Source organism: Taudactylus pleione, unplaced genomic scaffold, assembly GCF_031769625.1.
Source record: "Taudactylus pleione unplaced genomic scaffold, aTauple2 ptg000535l, whole genome shotgun sequence".
In the NCBI taxonomy this organism is placed as follows: domain Eukaryota; kingdom Metazoa; phylum Chordata; class Amphibia; order Anura; family Myobatrachidae; genus Taudactylus; species Taudactylus pleione.
The window spans coordinates 2,043,453-2,061,584 of NW_028284937.1; the positions used below are offsets into that span (position 1 = coordinate 2,043,453).

General features: G+C 44.8%; 1 protein-coding gene across 2 annotated transcripts in view; it reads left to right on the forward strand.

Moving 5' to 3' along the window:
- TTYH1 (tweety family member 1) overlaps window positions 1-18,132 on the forward strand; it is a 201,824-nt gene that overhangs the window by 43,917 nt on the left and 139,775 nt on the right. The window lies entirely within an intron of this gene.

The following is an 18,132-nucleotide window of genomic DNA, read 5'->3' on the forward strand; positions in this document are numbered from 1 at the left end:
CCAGCCAGCCCCTATGGACTTTGAAGTAGTGGACACAGCCCCTATGGACAACAGCAGCACAGCACAACACAGCCAGCCCCTATGGACTTTGAAGTAGTGGACACAGCCCCTATGGACAACAGCAGCACAGCGCAGCACAGCACAGCACAACACTACTCTGCACTACACTACACTACACAGCCCAGCCAGCCCTAACTCCCACCCTCCCTCTTCACTGTCCACAGCCGAGTGAGAAAATGGCGCCGACGCGGGTACCTTATATAGGATCCAAAACCCGCGAGACCCGGAAGGCGGGATGATGACGTTTTGCCTCGATTTCAGATCCGAGTCAGGCGGGAAAAGTCGAGCCTGACTCGGATCGGCCTCGGATCGGGGGGGTTCGGGGGGGTTCGGATTTCAGAAATCCGAACCCGCTCACCCCTAGTAAAAATTGAGTCATTTGGCAGAAAGCTCCACATAAAACTGCTGCAGCATGTAGCAAGGTGCTGGAGCTTATACTGTTTGGTTTCACAGGTATCACTTTTCACGGTGAACATTTGTATATGTGATTTAAATATCTGTACTCAGTGAGGATACATACTAGATGCTGGCATTGGGTAATATTAGTTTACTGTAGGCACAGAGGTTGCACCACTAACCCGCATGACCTATTATATGTTATTTTATTGCAATAACTACTTCATCTCTCATGTCTCAACCTTATCCTGTTGCTACATGTTCTAATCATACAGCACCACCAGTAGCTGAACAGAAATACCAGTCACCAATGGCTGCTTTATTAGTGGGGCTGATAATTTTTCTGCCTTTAGCCGGGTACACACTGGACAATGTGTGTACCTAGCGATGTCGGATGCGGAGCGCCCGGTGTGGGTGCCGGCAACGACGAACGACGTCAGGGGGCAGGGTGGGGTGGGGGGGCAGCTGTAGGAGAAGCGGGGCCATGCTGCATTTGGCAGCATGGCATCACTAATAATAGCCCCAGATTTTACTGCATGTACAGATGACTGGGGATATCGAGCGCACATCGTTCGTTGGTAAGTGTCTACACACTGGATAATTTGAACAATATATCCTGGTGCTGGTTGCTCTTGGGGAGGGGGGGGGCTACGCCCTTTTTATTCTTTTTTTTTTACACAGGAATCTTTTCTTTTTTTTAACCACAGCAGCACAGTCGGGTCTCACTGATCCCGTCTGTGTTTCTGTGTAAATATGTTTTTGTAAATGCCTCCACCCCTCCCCTTGATTACTTCAGAATCAAAAAATGAAATTAAATTTACTACCAATCAACTACAGCAACTTCTTGACAAATGACACAGGCAGCACTGTCTCCTGTGCAGCTACTTTGATGATAAGTGTGGCTAATGCACACACAGAAAAAAAAACACTTTTATTTTTTTTTTCACTGCGGGGGGTGACCCCTGAACGAGGCAGCAGCCCCTTGATAAACACAGGCAGCACCCCTGTGCAGCTCACACACAGAAAAAAAAATCTTTATTTTTTGCACTCTGGGGGTGAAGAGCTCCCCTGATGGACAGAGCACCCCCTGGTCAACACAGCAGCAGCCCTTATGGACTGCAGTGACACAGGAGCCACTGAAGCCCCCCTCTTCTGTCTGCAGCACAGCTCCTAGTATAGTAGATAGAGTAACACAGGCACAGCACAGCCCAGCACAGCAGCCAGCCCTAGTTTGGAGTGGACAACAACCAGCCAGCCCCTATGGCAAGTGTAACGACAGCCACCCAGCCCCTATGCAGCAGCCAGCCCCTGACAAGTGACAACAGTAGCCAGCCCCTTAAACACAGTAAGCAACAGCACAGCACAGCCCCCTCCTTCTTCTTCACTCTCCACAGCCAGAATGAAAATGGAGGCGATCGCGGGATCTTTTATACAATCCAAAACCCGTGAGAACCCGACAGTGGGATGATGACGTTTTGCCTCATTTTGAGATCCTAGTCAGGTGGGAAAACCCGAGCCGACTCGGATCTGCCTCGTATCTCCTAAGTTCGGGTGGGTTCGGATCTCTGAAATCCGAACCCGCTCATCTCCAGTCATATCGCACACGATCTAATGTAAATGCAAATCATTAGACCATGCACGATAGATTGGGTGAACATCGTGCAGCTTTTGCTGCACATCGTTCACTTCAGCTGCCGGAGAGAGTTCAAGGGAGAAAGCAAACGACATTGGATCGCTTGCAAATCGCACCGTTTATGGGGGCCTTAAGAATGCTTTCAAAAATAGAAGCTAATAGTTTATTTTTATCAATTAACAAAATGCAAAGTGAATGAACAGAAGAGAAATCTAAATCAAAATAATATTAGGTGTGACCACCCTTTGCCTTCAAAACAGCATCAATTCTTCTAGGTACACTTGCACACAGTTTTTGAAGAAACTCGGCAGGGAGGTTGTTCCAAACATCTTGGAGAACTAACCACAGATCTTCTGTGGATGTAGGCTTGCTCAAATCCTTCTGTCTCTTCATGTAATCCCAGACAGACTCGATGATGTTGAGATCAGGACTCTGTGGGGGCCATATTATCACTTCCACGACTCATTGTTCTTCTTTATGCTGAAGATAGTTCTTAATGACATTGGTTGTAAATTTGGGGTTCTGCTGCCGAATAAATTTGGAGCCAATCAGACACCTCCCTGATGGTATTGCATGATGGATACCTTTATGTCTGTCTCTTACAACCCAGTCTTTTAATGTAGTTTCAAATTGTAAAGCGCAACGGAATATGCTGCACTATATAAGAAACTTAATATGGATAAGTACAGTACCTGGGCTGGATGTACTAAGCATCACATTAGCGATGCGGTAAACCCCCCCTAACTTCGGGTACATACCACGGTTCATACCATATGCGCAGAAGGACCGTGGGGGCTCATCCAATCGGATCCCTCCCAAGGGGGAGCATCCCGATAAAAAGCCCGTAGGCTTCTATTGGGTAAAGCCACCTGAAGGCAGTGCTAGCCATCGAGATGAAGCACTGGAATGCATCGCATTCCAGGTGCTTACTACATTCAGGGAATGCGGTAAAACCCTAAAAATTTTATTTTGGGGGGTTTTACCACATTTTTACCTTTAGTACATCCCGCCCCTTGTCTGTATTTCCCATCATTGAGGACACCGTTACTCCTGCCTAAATCCCCAACTCCATTTGCTGAAATGCAGCCTTAAACTTGCAAGGATCCTCCACCATGCTTCACTTTTGCCTGCAGACACTCATTATTGTAATGCTCCCCAGCCCTTCGGCAAACAAACTGCCTTCTGTTACAGCCAAATATTTAAAATTTTGACTCATCAGTCTACAGCATCTGCTGCCATTTTTCTGCACCTCAGTTCCTATGTTATCGTGCATAGTTAAGTCACTTGGCCTTGCTTCCACTTCAAAAGTATGGCCTTTTGGCAACAATTCTTCCATGAAGACCGCTTCTGGACAGATGTTTCCAAACAGTAGATGGGTGTACCTGGGTCCCACTGGTTTCTGCCAGTTCTGAACTGATGGCATTGCTGGAAATCTTCTGATTTTGAAGGGAAGTAAGCATGATGTGTCTTTCATCTTATGCACTAAGTTTCTCTGGCCAACCACTGTGTCGATGGTCCTCAATGTTGCCCGTTTCTTTGTGCTTCTTCAAACAAGCTTGAACAGCACATCTGCTTTGAGATCTTGTTGCTGTGCTCAGTCTTGCCTTGGTGTATAACCTGTGACATGAAACTGTCTTCCACAACCTCACCTTTGTAGCAGAGTTTGGCTGTTCCTCACCCAGTTTTAAGCCTCCTACAAAGCTGTTTCTGTTTCAGTTAATGACTGTGTTTTAGCCTACATATGAAAATGTTGATCATTATCACCTATTTGGTATGATTGGTTAATCATACACCTGACTGTAATCTTACAAAATCCCCAACTTTGTGCAAGTGTACCTAGAAGAATTGATGCTGTTTTGAAGTCAAAGTGTGGTCACACCAAATATTGATTTGATTTGATTTAGATTCCTCTTCTGCTCATTCGCTTTGCATTTTGTTAATTGATAAAAATAAACTTAACACTTATATTTTTGAAATGTTTCTTACTGTACTTTGCATTTTTCAACACCTGCCTAAAATTTTTTGCACAGTATTGCGTGTGTGTGTGTATGTATATATATATATATATATATATACACCCATTACAGATACAAAATGCCTTTATTTTGCGCTAACAAAAGGTTTTGCTGCACCTCAAGTGGAACCCCTGTTAGTGGGAACCCAACAAATAAATAACAAAGAAATATACTTAGAGGGCGCAAAAAAATGTACTTTCAAGTGTGTCAAACACTTCCATAATGTTCAATAATTAGCACCAAGTCCTGGCTTAAAGTACTTTTTAAGAGAATCTCTTCTTTTGATAAATGCTCCAAGGAAGTTGAAGATAGATATCATGAACTCCAGAAATGAATATCTACAAAAAATGACCCACTCACCAAAAGAATACACCCAAAAAATTGCCCGAAGGCCTACTATTAGATGTAATAAACAATAAGTATATTTTTATATATTTATTAAAATTTGTCAATTGACAATAAGACAGTTTATAAAAATTGCTTACACAATCATTTTGTCCATTGGTTCTGACAGTGGAAGAAGATAGTAATTATCCTATTGTTTCCCGTTTGGGATTAAAGCTTTCCAATAGGCAGATTTTTCACTTCAGACCAATGAACTTTTAAAATCTCACCCAACGCGTTTCATCCATTAGGACTTCATCAGGGGCATATACATCAGCCTGATCCTTGTTACAGAGCACATCACATTTGGAATTGTCTCCAGTTGTTTAGTTCTTCTTAAGGACAACATTTTGTATGAACTTCTGTAGTGAACAATTTTTGGTCCTTATTAGGGACTTTTTATCTTACCAGTGGTCTACTGGATCACGTATTTTTGCGATGTATGGACTTGGTGCTAATTATTGAACATTCTGGAAGTGTTTGACACACTTGAAAGTACATTTTTTTGCGCCCTCTAAGTATATATATATATATGCATATACAAAATTATAGCATAGGTGATGAAAGGTCTCAAGGCCTAGATATAGTGGCTATTTTCTTCTCTTTTACTGATGGAATAGGTCCCAGCTACAGATCTATTAAATTTCCATGACTGTGTTGCTTTTATGTATTTATATATTTTTTAAGCCTATCTCTTTGGGTGGAGCATGTTGTGTGTCTGAAAGCTATACATACGTATTACTGTTCAACAATGAATTGATCCCAGTAGTGTTGTCTAGCACATAATCAATATTGTTGCATATTTATCAGAGTGGGACTTTCTCAAATTAAAGATTACATTTAAAAGCCAATTGTCTGCCTAAGGGAGGATGAATTCATTATAACACAGAATTATGAATACAATACTGAGAGGCATTACATTGCAGAGTCTCAAGCTGTGCGAGATTTCATAAGCATTGAAGCAGTAATGTAGCTAACCCCTCTGGTTCATTAGCCACTCATTAGAATATTTAATTATGTTATGGTGAAACGGGAATATAATCATGTAGACAAATGCGTTTCAAACAATTTTATTAAACTTTTTTTAATTTATGGCTTTCCAAAGACAAACTCCTATCATCTGTTAAATGAGATGTATCAGCCTTCTAAACAATGGAGAAGTGCACAAGTGAAGTTTCCCATAGCAACCAATCAGATTCTATCTTACATTTTAAAGAATGTACTTGACAAATGCTAGCTATAAGCTGATTGGTTGTTATGGGCAACTTCCCCACTTGTCCATTTAACCAGGGCTGTAAGGAGGGCAGTGCGGCCGGTGCCTCTGCACAGGGCGGAATCCTCCAAGTTCACCGGGCGCGCACAATGCCCGGCTCCGGAGGTCTGCAATTAAGAGACCTGCACTGCTGCTTGCAGGGCAACTCCGATGAAGATCCCCACCCTCCCCCTGACGGTAATGGTATGTGCTCAGGGGAGGGGGAGGGAGAGGGGCGGCAGTGCAGCACAGGACGCACTGTCGCCCTGATACGGCGCTGCACTTTATCACTCTTTAGAAATCTTGATACATTTCCCCATGATAGAATTAACTTTTCCAGATTGCTCAGGTCTGAAATATTTTCAAAGCACGCTTAGCTATGAGGAGCACCTTATATAAACAGCTTCTAATTAGGTAGAGGGTAACACATTTTCGATTAACAAGAATCGTGTAAATACCATGGTGCAGAAATAGCTAATCATGATTCTTTGACAGCTGTGTCTCCTGTCATTGTATGATTATTCTTTTAAGAAGCCTTGTGATGACATTTGCTATATGGCCTTGCAGAGGCCAGTAGCTTCCCATAAACAGCCCCACAGGGCACCATAGGTCAGGGGGCGCTGTTTGGGCCTGTCAAATGTCTGTTTATTATCATTCTCACTCGTAGCTTCCTCTTATTTCATCCCCAGCATCTCCTGGCCTCCCCTATCTCTTCCCTGGCCCTTCCCCATGATGCCATTCCCCTTTTTTGGGTGCATTATGTCCCTTTGAAAAATGAGGGGGCGCCAATGCTCTTTCTGGCACAGGGCACCAAAAAGTCTAGCTATGGCTCTGCATTATATACAAAGGCTGTGCAATGCTTAGTTGACTGTGTAAGTGTTGAAGAAGCATTGGGGTCTTGGGGGTCTATTCATAAAGCACTGCATTGTTTCCGTAGCAGTGAAACTTAAAACTGCCGAGTGTTAGTGCACATGCACATAGATATACCCGATGGGCTATGGAGGCATCCGAATGGGTATAGAGGGGTACAGAAGGCTCCCTTTTGGCAACTCAGACCTCCTTCCTTTAGGAGGGAGCGGGGGTCAAGAAAACTGTTGTTATTTGAAGAGGGATGCGATCAATATCCTGACCAGAGGGATTCCGGTGCTCAGAATGCCGGCGCCGGAATCCTGAAACGTCAGAATCACAGTACCGGCATCCCGAACGCCGGAATCCTGAAGGTAAGTAGCTGGATTGGGGGGAAGGTTAGCATTAGGAGTTATGCACAAGGAGTAGGGTTAGGGTTAGGGTTAGGCACTAAGGGGAGAGGTTTAGGTTTAGCGTGCGGGGAGGGGGAGGTTAGGTTTAGGCATTGGAGGGAGGTTAGGTTTAGGTACTAGGGGGGAGGTTAGGTTTAGGCACTAGGGGGAATGTTAGGTTCAGGCACGGTGGATGGAGGGTTAGGGTAGGGAGAGGGGGAGGGTTAGAATACTGACTGACAAGTGTTGGTATTCTAACCCTGTCGGGATGGCGAGATCGGGATTCTGACTGCCAGGATTCTGAGCGCCAGCATCCCGTACCCATCCCATTTGAAGATGCCATAGGTTCGCACAATCATATTTAAAAAATGTTGTATTTTCCAAGCTTGATGAGTTTAGGTTCTATCACTATGGTAGGGGGACGGCATGCCCGATCGGGGCAGAGAGCTAATCAGGAGATATTCCTGATACCTTTGTAATTAATGGCCCCGGTATTTAATTTCTACAAAAATAGTTAAAAACTTAAATCATCATGTACTTTGTAGAAATGAAGGGATAATGAATAGGCCCCTTGGTATCTATTGCAAAGCATGAGATACATCTGTCACAGTACACGTGCACAACAGAAACTTGTTAGAATGAAGCTAAAATACAAACAAATGTAACCGAAGTATTAATGACTCATAAGGATTTGGTAGCAAAATGTGCTATGATCCTTGTGGTCGGTACAACCTGGCAATCTGTCACATTCTCCAATGGATCTCAATATCAGCCACAAGCAAATGAAACCGTTATTTAGTAGTATTATCTCCATTTCAAGAGATGTGCATGGGTATACATTTATGGATGGGGTTCTCTGATGCTTGTGAAAGTGTGAAAACATATTATTTCTCTGACATATTTCCTTATACTGTATGAATGACTGAAACATTTTCTTGACGACAGAAACGCCAGTCACTCCCTTTCGGATGCTGCAGTTTGTCCGTTTTTACCTATCATTCAATAGAATGTACTTGATAAATGCTACCTCAAAGCTGGTTGGTTGCGCATAGGCAAGTTCTCCACTGGTTCACTTCTCTACACTTTTCACTGCTTAATACATCAACATCTACATGTGCTCATATATTCAAGTCATTAAAATAGATGAGGAATCAATAAATTAAATAATACACAAAAATAATATACTTTCTCATTCAAAGATCAAAAGGATACAACATTAAGGGCCTGAGTCAGACCCGCTCGCTAGGATGCGCTCGCACATAGCCATCAGCAGCCAGAGTATGCAAATCCCGCGATCGCTAGCAAGACATTAGCACGCCCATTGTGTCTTGCCGTGTGATTGCGGTGTGTATTTAGATGCCCACCAGCCTGACACAAGACGACCCACTTTCCCTTAGTAACATACATCATCTCCAAGAAGTGTATGAAACAATCGGTAACATCGAGTAACATCAGACCCATACACAGCACTTGTGGCTGACCATACCCTACCGCAAGCACTGCTAGTGCTGTAGTGTGTATTTCAGCGATGTGACGTGTATGCTGACGCTGCGTCTTAATTATGTATGCCCCTGAAACGGCATTCAGACGCATACACATGCCTGCGTTCGCACCACCACACTTCCCGTTACCATCGACCACTCCCTGTCACCACCCACAAACGGCACGACCTGTCACTCATGCTTGCAGAGTGTCTGTGTACAAGGGACAATCGGTTTGCGATCGCAGTGACTGGTTCACACATGCGCACTGCGTATTATATGCATGCGCAGATTGCAAACATCGTCAGGCTACGTGCGAACGCATCCTAGCGAGCAGGTCTGAATCAGGCCCTAAATTCCTTTGTCGAAAATAATATGTGATTTTCTAGGATTATCAGTTCAGTTAAGGGGATAATTACAGTGATGGGTACCAATCAATGAGATGACGTTAACGATTGAGTTTGGGTGTCCCTTACCTATTTAAAAAGCATAAACTAAAGTCTGGTCATCACACCTAAGTGTGTGCTGCCATGCCATATGCCTCAATCAAAAGATATTTCTGTGACCTTGGAAAGTTGTTGATGCATCTCAGGGTGCCCGAAACCACCCATAGTATACTTACCTAGTGCTGGCAAGCAGGTCTCTCCTCCTCCACAGGTTCACCTTGCCAGTGAGATCTTTGGGAAGGTGGCACCACGCAGTGAAAGCAAAGACTGGCACTGAGCCAGAGCCTTTGATCTCTTGTGTGCATGTGCCCTCTTCCCAAAGATGTCACTGGCAAGGTGAACCCGTGGAGGAGGAGGGAAAAGGTAAGATGCAGGTCTTTCGGGCACTGCTCAGGAGGAGGGGGCCTGCAGCACACAGGCCCACGTGGGCACTAATACACCCCTGACTGGACGGTTGGGCAACCACCTTCATTCAGAAAAACAAACTATTGATATTTTTCTATTTAATTACACATTTAACAGTTGGACATGAGAATATATAGCCTCCTAGACTATGGTGTGAATATTTGTGCAGAACTGGAAATCTCAGTGTGAACCACAAATGTGGCAGCAAGTTGAAGTATCACTGGTATGCTGGTATCCCTGGTCTGCTGGTATCACTGGTATGCTGGTATCACTAGTATGCTGGTATCACTAGTATGCTGGTATCGATGGCGTGCTGTATGCTGGTATCACTAGTATGCTGGTATCCCTGGTCTGCTGGTATCACTGGTATGCTGGTATCACTAGTATGCTGGTATCACTAGTATGCTGGTATCGATGGTGTGCTGTATGCTGCTATCACTAGTCTGCTGGTATCGATGGTCTGCTGGTATCACTGGTATGCTGGTATCGATGGTGTGCTGGTATGCTGGTATCTCTGGTCTGCTGTTATCACTGGTATGCTGGTATCACTGGTATGCTGGTATCACTGGTATGCTGGTATTGATGGTGTGCTGATATGCTGGTATCACTAGTATGCTGGTATCGATGGTGTGCTTGTATCACTGGTGTGCTGGTATCGATAGTGTGCTGGTATCACTAGTATGCTGGTATCATTGGTCTGCTGGTATCACTGGTATGCTGGTATCGATGGTGTGCTGGTATGCTGGTTTCACTAGTATGCTGGTATCGATGGTGTATGGTATGCAGGTATCGCTAGTATGCTGGTATCGATGGTGTGCTGGTATCACTGGTATGCTGGTATCGATGGGGTGCTGGTATCGATGGGGTGCTGGTATGCTGGTTTCACTAGTATGCTGGTATCGATGGTGTATGGTATGCAGGTATCACTAGTATGCTGGTATCGATGGTGTGCTGGTATCACTAGTATGCTGGTATCGATGGTGTGCTGGTATCACTGGTATGCTGGTGTACATTATTAAACATCAGTGGTTGCTGGAAACACCTGAAATACTACCAAACATTTGCAATTTCTTAGACAGTCAGATTAATCCTTATATATGTCTTAATATAATATCCATTTGGCAGGGTCGCATGGACGGAAGAGCAGTGCAATATTGATAGATGGACTATCTAAGCATGAATTTAGATACATGGTTAATTTTCTGCTTATGCAGCACAATATTTCATCTGTCTGATTCATTTATTACAGTCATGCATACAGCAGATAACATTTCCCAGCTAATTTTTATTCTGCTCGTTTTTCCTTGTAAATGAAAATCTATTCAACAAGATGTGTTAAAGTTGAAATGAAAGTGAGCAGCTATGGGAAGCAGCGTGCTCAGAGCTCGGATTAGAATTACACTGACATTTACATTTTTTAAAAAAAATGGGAACAATCTCGAGTAACGTAAATGTATATAACAGCAATATAATTATTCTCTCAGTGAAATTATGGCAATTCCAGTCCTTGGAGCACTACAACATCATTCAGATTTATCATGATCTGATCTCAGCTGCTGAACGTGAATAGCAGCAATTCTTCAGGACTGTTAACTAGAATCGCCTATTGCATGGTTTTATGGGCATGTTTTGCAATACTGTCCTCATTTCTGGTACAGCATTAATATCGTATGCAAAATGCAAATGCAGTTGATTTGTTGTTTGCAACATTTTGAACCTACATTTGTCGGTGTATTTTGTATTAATGCATTTTTGTTGCCTGCTGGTCATACACTATACAATTATCTGTCAGATATCTGTCCAATCTGGCTGGTTGGAATAAAAACCTGGTAATGTATGGAAGCAAATGACAGTCGATCATATGGTTTTAAACGGACAAAAAACAATGGTTCAAATTGGTTAAATTCGTGTGTTTTAACCAATTTTGTCTGAACGACCATTTTTGTCTGTTTTCCAGTGTTTGTGACCAAATGGTCGATTGTCATTTACCCCCATACATTATTACCAGGTTTTCATTTCAACCAGTGACGGTTCTAGGGGCGGGCTAACAGAGGGCGCCACTGAGTCCCAAAAGTAAAAAAAAAAACAGAAGTAATAAAAAAACTGCGCCGGTCCCCCCCGCTAGCCGCAGCAGGGCTCCATTTGCCGGGCGCCCGCTGAGATTTGTTACCAGCGGGCACCTGGCTCCCTCCCTGCAGCGTCAGCCGAAAGCCGGAGCTCACTCCTGAGCTCCGGCACCCGCTGAGAGCACTATGGGAGGGACGTCATGACATATCTCCCATAGATCCGTGGACCCGGAGCTCACTCCTGAGCTCCGGCTCCCGCTGAGAGCACTATGGGAAGGACGTCATGACATATCTCCCATAGATCCGTGGACCCGGAGCTCACTCCTGAGCTCCGGCTCCCGCTGAGAGCACTATGGGAGGGACGTCATGACGTCTCTCCCATAGATCCATGGAGCCGCGGTCGGACCGGACAGCAGCGGTAAGTATTGTGTTTGTATTTTTTTTTTTCAGAAGCACCGGTACGACTATAGGGGCATTGCTACTAGGGGGCATTGCTACTAGGGGGCTCTATAGGGGGCATTACTACTGGGGGGCACGACTATAGGGTGCATTACTACTGGGGGCACTACTAATGGGGGCACTAGTAATAGGGGCATTATTTCTGTGGGCACTACTATAGGGGGCACTACTAATGGGGGCATTACTACAGTTGGCACTACTAATGGGGGCATTACTACTGGGGAGAATTACAAATGGGAGCACTACTAATGGCATTACTACTGTGGGTACTACTATAGGGGGCATTACTTATGGGGGGATTACTATTGAGGAGCACTACTAATGGGGGCATTACTACTGGGGAAACTACTATAGGGGGCATTACTACTGTGGGCACTACTATAGGTGGCATTACTACTGTGGGCACTACTAATGGGGGCACTACTAATGGGGACATTACTACTGTTGGTACTACTATAGGGGGCATTACTAATGGGGGGATTACTAATGGGGAGCATTACTAATGGGGGCATTACTACTGGGGTAACTACTATAGGGGGCATTACTACAGTGGGCACTACTGTAGGGGGCATTACTAATGGAGGGATTACTACTGGGGAGCATTACTAATGGGGGCATTACTATTGGGGGCACTACTATAGGGGGCATTACTACTGGGGAGCATTACTAATGGGGGCATTACTACTGTGGGCACTACTATAGGGGGCATTACTAATGGGGGGATTACTGCTGAGGAGCATTACTAATGGGGCTTTACTACTGGGGGAACTACTATAGGGGGCATTACTACTGTGGGCACTACTAATGGGGGCACTGCATGGGGGACACCACTGCTGTGGGCATTGTATAAAGGGCACTACTACTGTGGGCATTGTATTAGGGGCACTACTACTGTGTGCCTTGTGTATAAGGGACACTAATTTGGCCATTGTGTAAAAGGGGCACCACTGTGTGTCATAACATGAATAAGGGACTACTGTGTGGTGTAATTTGAATTGGGGATAATGTATTATAAAGGTAATTACTGTGTGTGACACAATGTATTATACAGGGCATTACTGCATGTGGCATAATGTGTTATAAAGACCATTACTGTGTGTGGCATAATGTGTTATAAAGGGCATTATTGTGTGTGACATACTGTGTTATAAAGGGCATTACTGCGTGTGGCATACTGTGTTATAAAGGGCATTACTGTGTGTGGCATAATGTGTGATAAAGGGCATTACTGTGTGCGGCATTATGTGTTATAAAGGCCATTACTGCATGTGGCATAATGTGTTATAAAGGGCATTACTGCATGTGGCATAATGTGTTATAAAGGCCATTACTGCGTGTGGCATAATGTGTTATAAAGGGCATTACTGTGTGTGGCATAATGTGTTATAAAGGGCATTACTGCGTGTGGCATAATGTGTTATAAAGGGCATTACTGTGTGTGGCATAATGTGTTATAAAGGGCATTACTGCGTGTGGCATAATGTGTTATAAAGGGCATTACTGTGTGTGGCATAATGTGTTATAAAGGGCATTACTGTGTAAGACATACTGTGTAAGGTGCTTTACTGCACATGGTAATTATTCACCATGAGGGTAGAGCTTGGTGAAAGCCCAGCACCTCCGTAAGTGCTGGGCATGCCCCACAGTGGGATGAATTGGGGGCATTCCGCAAGGACACGCCCCCTTTCTGGAAGGGCGCGCAGAGGAACGCCATCTAAAAAAAGTAATTTCTTTATTTTTTTTGGGGGGGGGGCGCAACTGGGAACTTTCGCCCTGAGCTCCACAATGTCTAGAACCGGCCCCGATTTCAACCAGCCAGATTGGCAAGATATCTGACAGATAATTGTAGAGTGTATGCCCAACATAATATATGTACTTTAATGCTACATTTTGTAGTCATAAGATGGCAAAAGTGTGCGGCTGTGGTGGGGGAGAGGGACAATGACGTGATTCGTGCTGAATCACGTCATCAGAGCCCCTCCCCCGCTTTACAATGCCTGTGATCTCGGCACTGTATTGTGGGAGGCTGGGCCACGTGATGCAATCGCGCTACTACGCACCTGCACCGCCCACCTATGCTGTGCCAGCCTGGCTGCCCCCTCCCTACAAGTCACCCATGGAATACATAAAAAATGCTCATGCAAAACAAACATATACTGCAGGAGACTGCAAATATTCTGCGACATTTAAATCGCCGTTAATCGCAGCGCGATTGAGGCAACTTTGAACTCCAAGTGGCATACATTCACCACTGCAGCTAGAGCATGTCAACAACTTCCTGCATGTGAACATTCTTGTGTCGACATTCTGAAAGTCGACATAACCTACCACACCCAATGCACGCAGGTATGGAATATATGAATTTGTTCAACCCTACAATAGCATACAGTAGTATAAATTGTTAAATAAATACACAGTGTGAAAGAAGAGATTCTATACAACCTTCTGATAATACATGGTGCTGCTGTTTTTTGTGTTTTATTGTTATTTGTTTACAATTTTTTTAATATTTTGGACAATTCCATCCAGCCTGGTTTTAGTCTCAGCAGCTCTTATCCCCCTGCATAACCTGGCAGTGGGTACAACACTATCCATTATTTCATAGTTTCTTAGCCCTGTGCACATTGAATGATGTGTGTACGAAGCAATGTCGGATACGGCGGGGGTGGCGGCATCTGCAATTGCATACACACTTGCTGATGCCGGCAATGACGAACGACGGCGCGGGAGGGGAGAGGGGGGCCATGTTGCATACGGCAGCATGGCATCACTAACGATATCCCCAGATTGAGCTGCATTTACAGATGACTGGGGATATCGTTAACGACCCGAGGGAGTGCGCATAGTTTGTCGGTAAGTGCATACACACTCAGGGCCGGAGCTACCACTAGGCAAAATGAGGCATTTGCCTAGGAGCGCCGGCCACTGCAGGGCGGTAGTGTGGACGGCACATAAGTGCAGTCCGCACTACACTACTCGGAACAAACACACAGCCGCCGGCACCGGCAGCTGTGTGTTTGTTTTAGCAGCCAATGAGTGTCAGACAGACTCTCATCGGTTGCTGCGCCCACGGCCGGAGCCTCCATCTTCCGGCTCCTGCAGTGGCTGATGGGAGAGACGTCATGACGTCTCTCCCATCCTGCAGAGCGGGCCGCCCAGGGAGGACGCCGGACGGAGGAGCGGATGCCTGAGCGGGCATTAAGATAAGTAGAGGGTTTTTTTTGTGTGTGTGTGTCTGGGGGGAGATGGGGACGGACTACTACTAGGGGCACTGCTGGGGGTACTACTAGGGTCACTGATGGGGGGACTACTAGGGGCACTGCTGGGGGTACTACTAGGAGGACTACTAGGGGCACTGCTGGGGTACTACTAGGGGCACTGCTGGGGGGAACTACTAGGGGGATTATTACTAGGGGCACTGCTGGGGGTACTACTGGGGGCACTACTACTGGGGGAACTGCACACTGGTGGGACCACTACTGGGGGAACTGCATAGAGGGGTGTTACTAGGGACATTGCTGGGGGTACTACTAGGGGCACTGCACACTGGTGGGACCACTACTGGGGGACACTTCATAGAGGGGGATTACTACTAGGGGTACTGCTGGGGGGACTACTGTTGGGAGGGGGACTACTACTGGGGGCAGTGCTGGGGCAGACTGCTGCTGTGGGCACTGCTGGGGAAACTACTACTGGGGGCACTGCTGGGGAGACTACTACTGGGGGCACTACATAGGGGGGGATTACTGCTGGGGGGGCTACTACTAGGGGCTCTGCTTGGGGGTGGACTGCTACTGGAGGCACTGCACTGGTGGGATCACTACTGGGGGCACTGCATAGGGAGGTATTACTGCTGAGGGAACTACTACTAGGGGCACTGCTGGGGGAGGGCTGCTACTGGGGGCACTGCTGGGGGGGAGACTACTACTGGGACCTCTACTGGGGGCACTGCATAGGGAGGGTTACTACTGGGGTCACTATATAAGGGGCACTGCATAGGTGTGGGACTACTACTGTGGGCACTGCATAGGGGGTCCACTACTGGGGGCACTATATAAGGGGCACTGTATAAGGGGCATTATATTGGGGGCCACTACTGGGGGCACTGTATAAGGGCTTGTGTAGCTATCGAGGGTGGGGGCAGGTGGGGGGCCATAAGGGTGAAGAAATGCCTAGGGTGCCAAGAAACCTTGGATCGGCCCTGTACACACTGGACGATTTGAACAATATATTGTTCACAGATATCGCTATTGTTCAAATTAATCGTCCAGTGTGTACGGGGCTTTAGCCTGCGGGTCATGTAAACCCATGGATATACTAAAATTACAGTTTTCTATATTAGTGATGAATAAACTATTAATGCAAAACTATTAACATATACAGTAAGTATAAGCGAAGGATGGAGTGTTTGTTTTGATACTGTAATTGGTGATGCTGCTGGAATTATTGTCAGAATTTAATTTGTCTGTATACAATAATCTTAGATTAGATGTAACTGTCACTGTGTAGCTGTGTCTTCTGTAAAAGTGGAACACGTATAATTAGCAGAGAGGAAGATCTTTGGAAAGACGCACTAATTATCATACTGTTCCCAAAATATAATGTTGACCCAGTTTTGCAGCAGACAGCTTTGATACATAACATATAAGTGCATAACTCAATTCCTGTTTACATTCAGAATTATGATGACTATACTGGATGATTTAGTGGGTGACCTGTCTATCTGCTCTGTGTGCTCCAAGTGTGTTATGGAATAGCATGCCAAGTGTGATTCATAGACATGAAGCATTACTCATTCGCCAAGTCATTTCCACTGTATCAATAGGCATAGCATGAAATGGGCATCTTCTGAGTAACTCTGATGCAGCCATAGCCATGATACACCGTCCAATACCTTCCATTACTGCATTCAGCTTGAGAAATCACATTTTTCTCATTACAGTTTCTCTCACTTTGGGGTCTATGTACTAAGCCTTGGAGAGAGATAAAGTGGACGGAGATAAAGTACCAACCAATCAGCTCCTAACTATCACTTTATAGGTTGTGTTTGAAAAATGGCAGTTAGGAGCTGATTGGTTGTCCACTTTATTTCTATCCCAGAAATATTAATTTGGTGTATATGTTCATCCTGTCGGTATTAAGAATGTTGACATTCATCAACACAGGCTGAATGTCGACATTCACAATGTCGACAATGACAAATTTTCAACTTTGTCATAATGTCGACCTTGTGAATGCAGACAGACAGAATGTCGGCAGACGATTTTAGGGTTAGATCTGGGGTTAGGGATAGGGTTAGGCTGCGGTAAGGGTTAGCTAAATCTATCGAAAACGACATGGTTGACATACCAACTATCGACAATATGTCAAGGCAAATGTTAATATTTTACTTGTCAACATTCTGAATGTTGAGTGTCAGCCCATGTTGACATTATGTTGTCGACATTGTGACTGTCGAATTTTTGTACCACACACAAATTTGGGATATCATGCTACAGTAAATTATAAGGGGGGCAATTCAGTAAGGAGCGATATTGTGTCGCGATGCGTGGTAGCGCGCATCGCCTATAGTTAGAGCAGCCTGACATCGTTCCTAATTTTACTGCGTACCATGATGAGGGTGCGAGGTAAAATGAGCGTTGCGGTTGCAATGCAGTTCCAAATTGATTTATTTATTTTTTTTCATTATAAAAAACTGGATATATTTTTTATTTATTTATTTTTAGCAAATCTGCACCTGGGAGCCGGAGACTGTGTGTCCTGGCAATGCCAGATTACACATAAACTGTATGCACCCAGACTGGCCAACAACACGGTAATTCTATGCTTAGTGCTGCCGGTCAGTATCGCTGTGATGATGATTATTGCCCATCTGCCCTGGCTATTTTTAAATTCTTTTTTTTCATATTTTTTTTTTTCTATTTTCAGCGGTGATTAAAAAAAAAAAAAACTGTTGGCGTCAGTGTATAATGTGTATAATGATATCTTTTTGGCTACACAATTTTTTAGAACGAATTTTCCTTCAATTCAATCAGATTTTTTTACTGCAGTTTCATTGGAGAACTTTTATTATTTTCCTAACAACCACACATTCAACCTGCTAATTCAGAGTGCTCTACCCCAGAGAGAGTATGGAACGATAGACGCGAGAAGCTCGCAGGTTATACTGCTGCGTAGTGTGAATTATAGGCATGATTCGGAGATGGACGCAATGCCGGTATCTTTGCAGATTGAGCGTTTGTTTGCTAAGGTGCATGCAGAAATACTGCAATATGGACGCCCAGCGATTGCATCGTG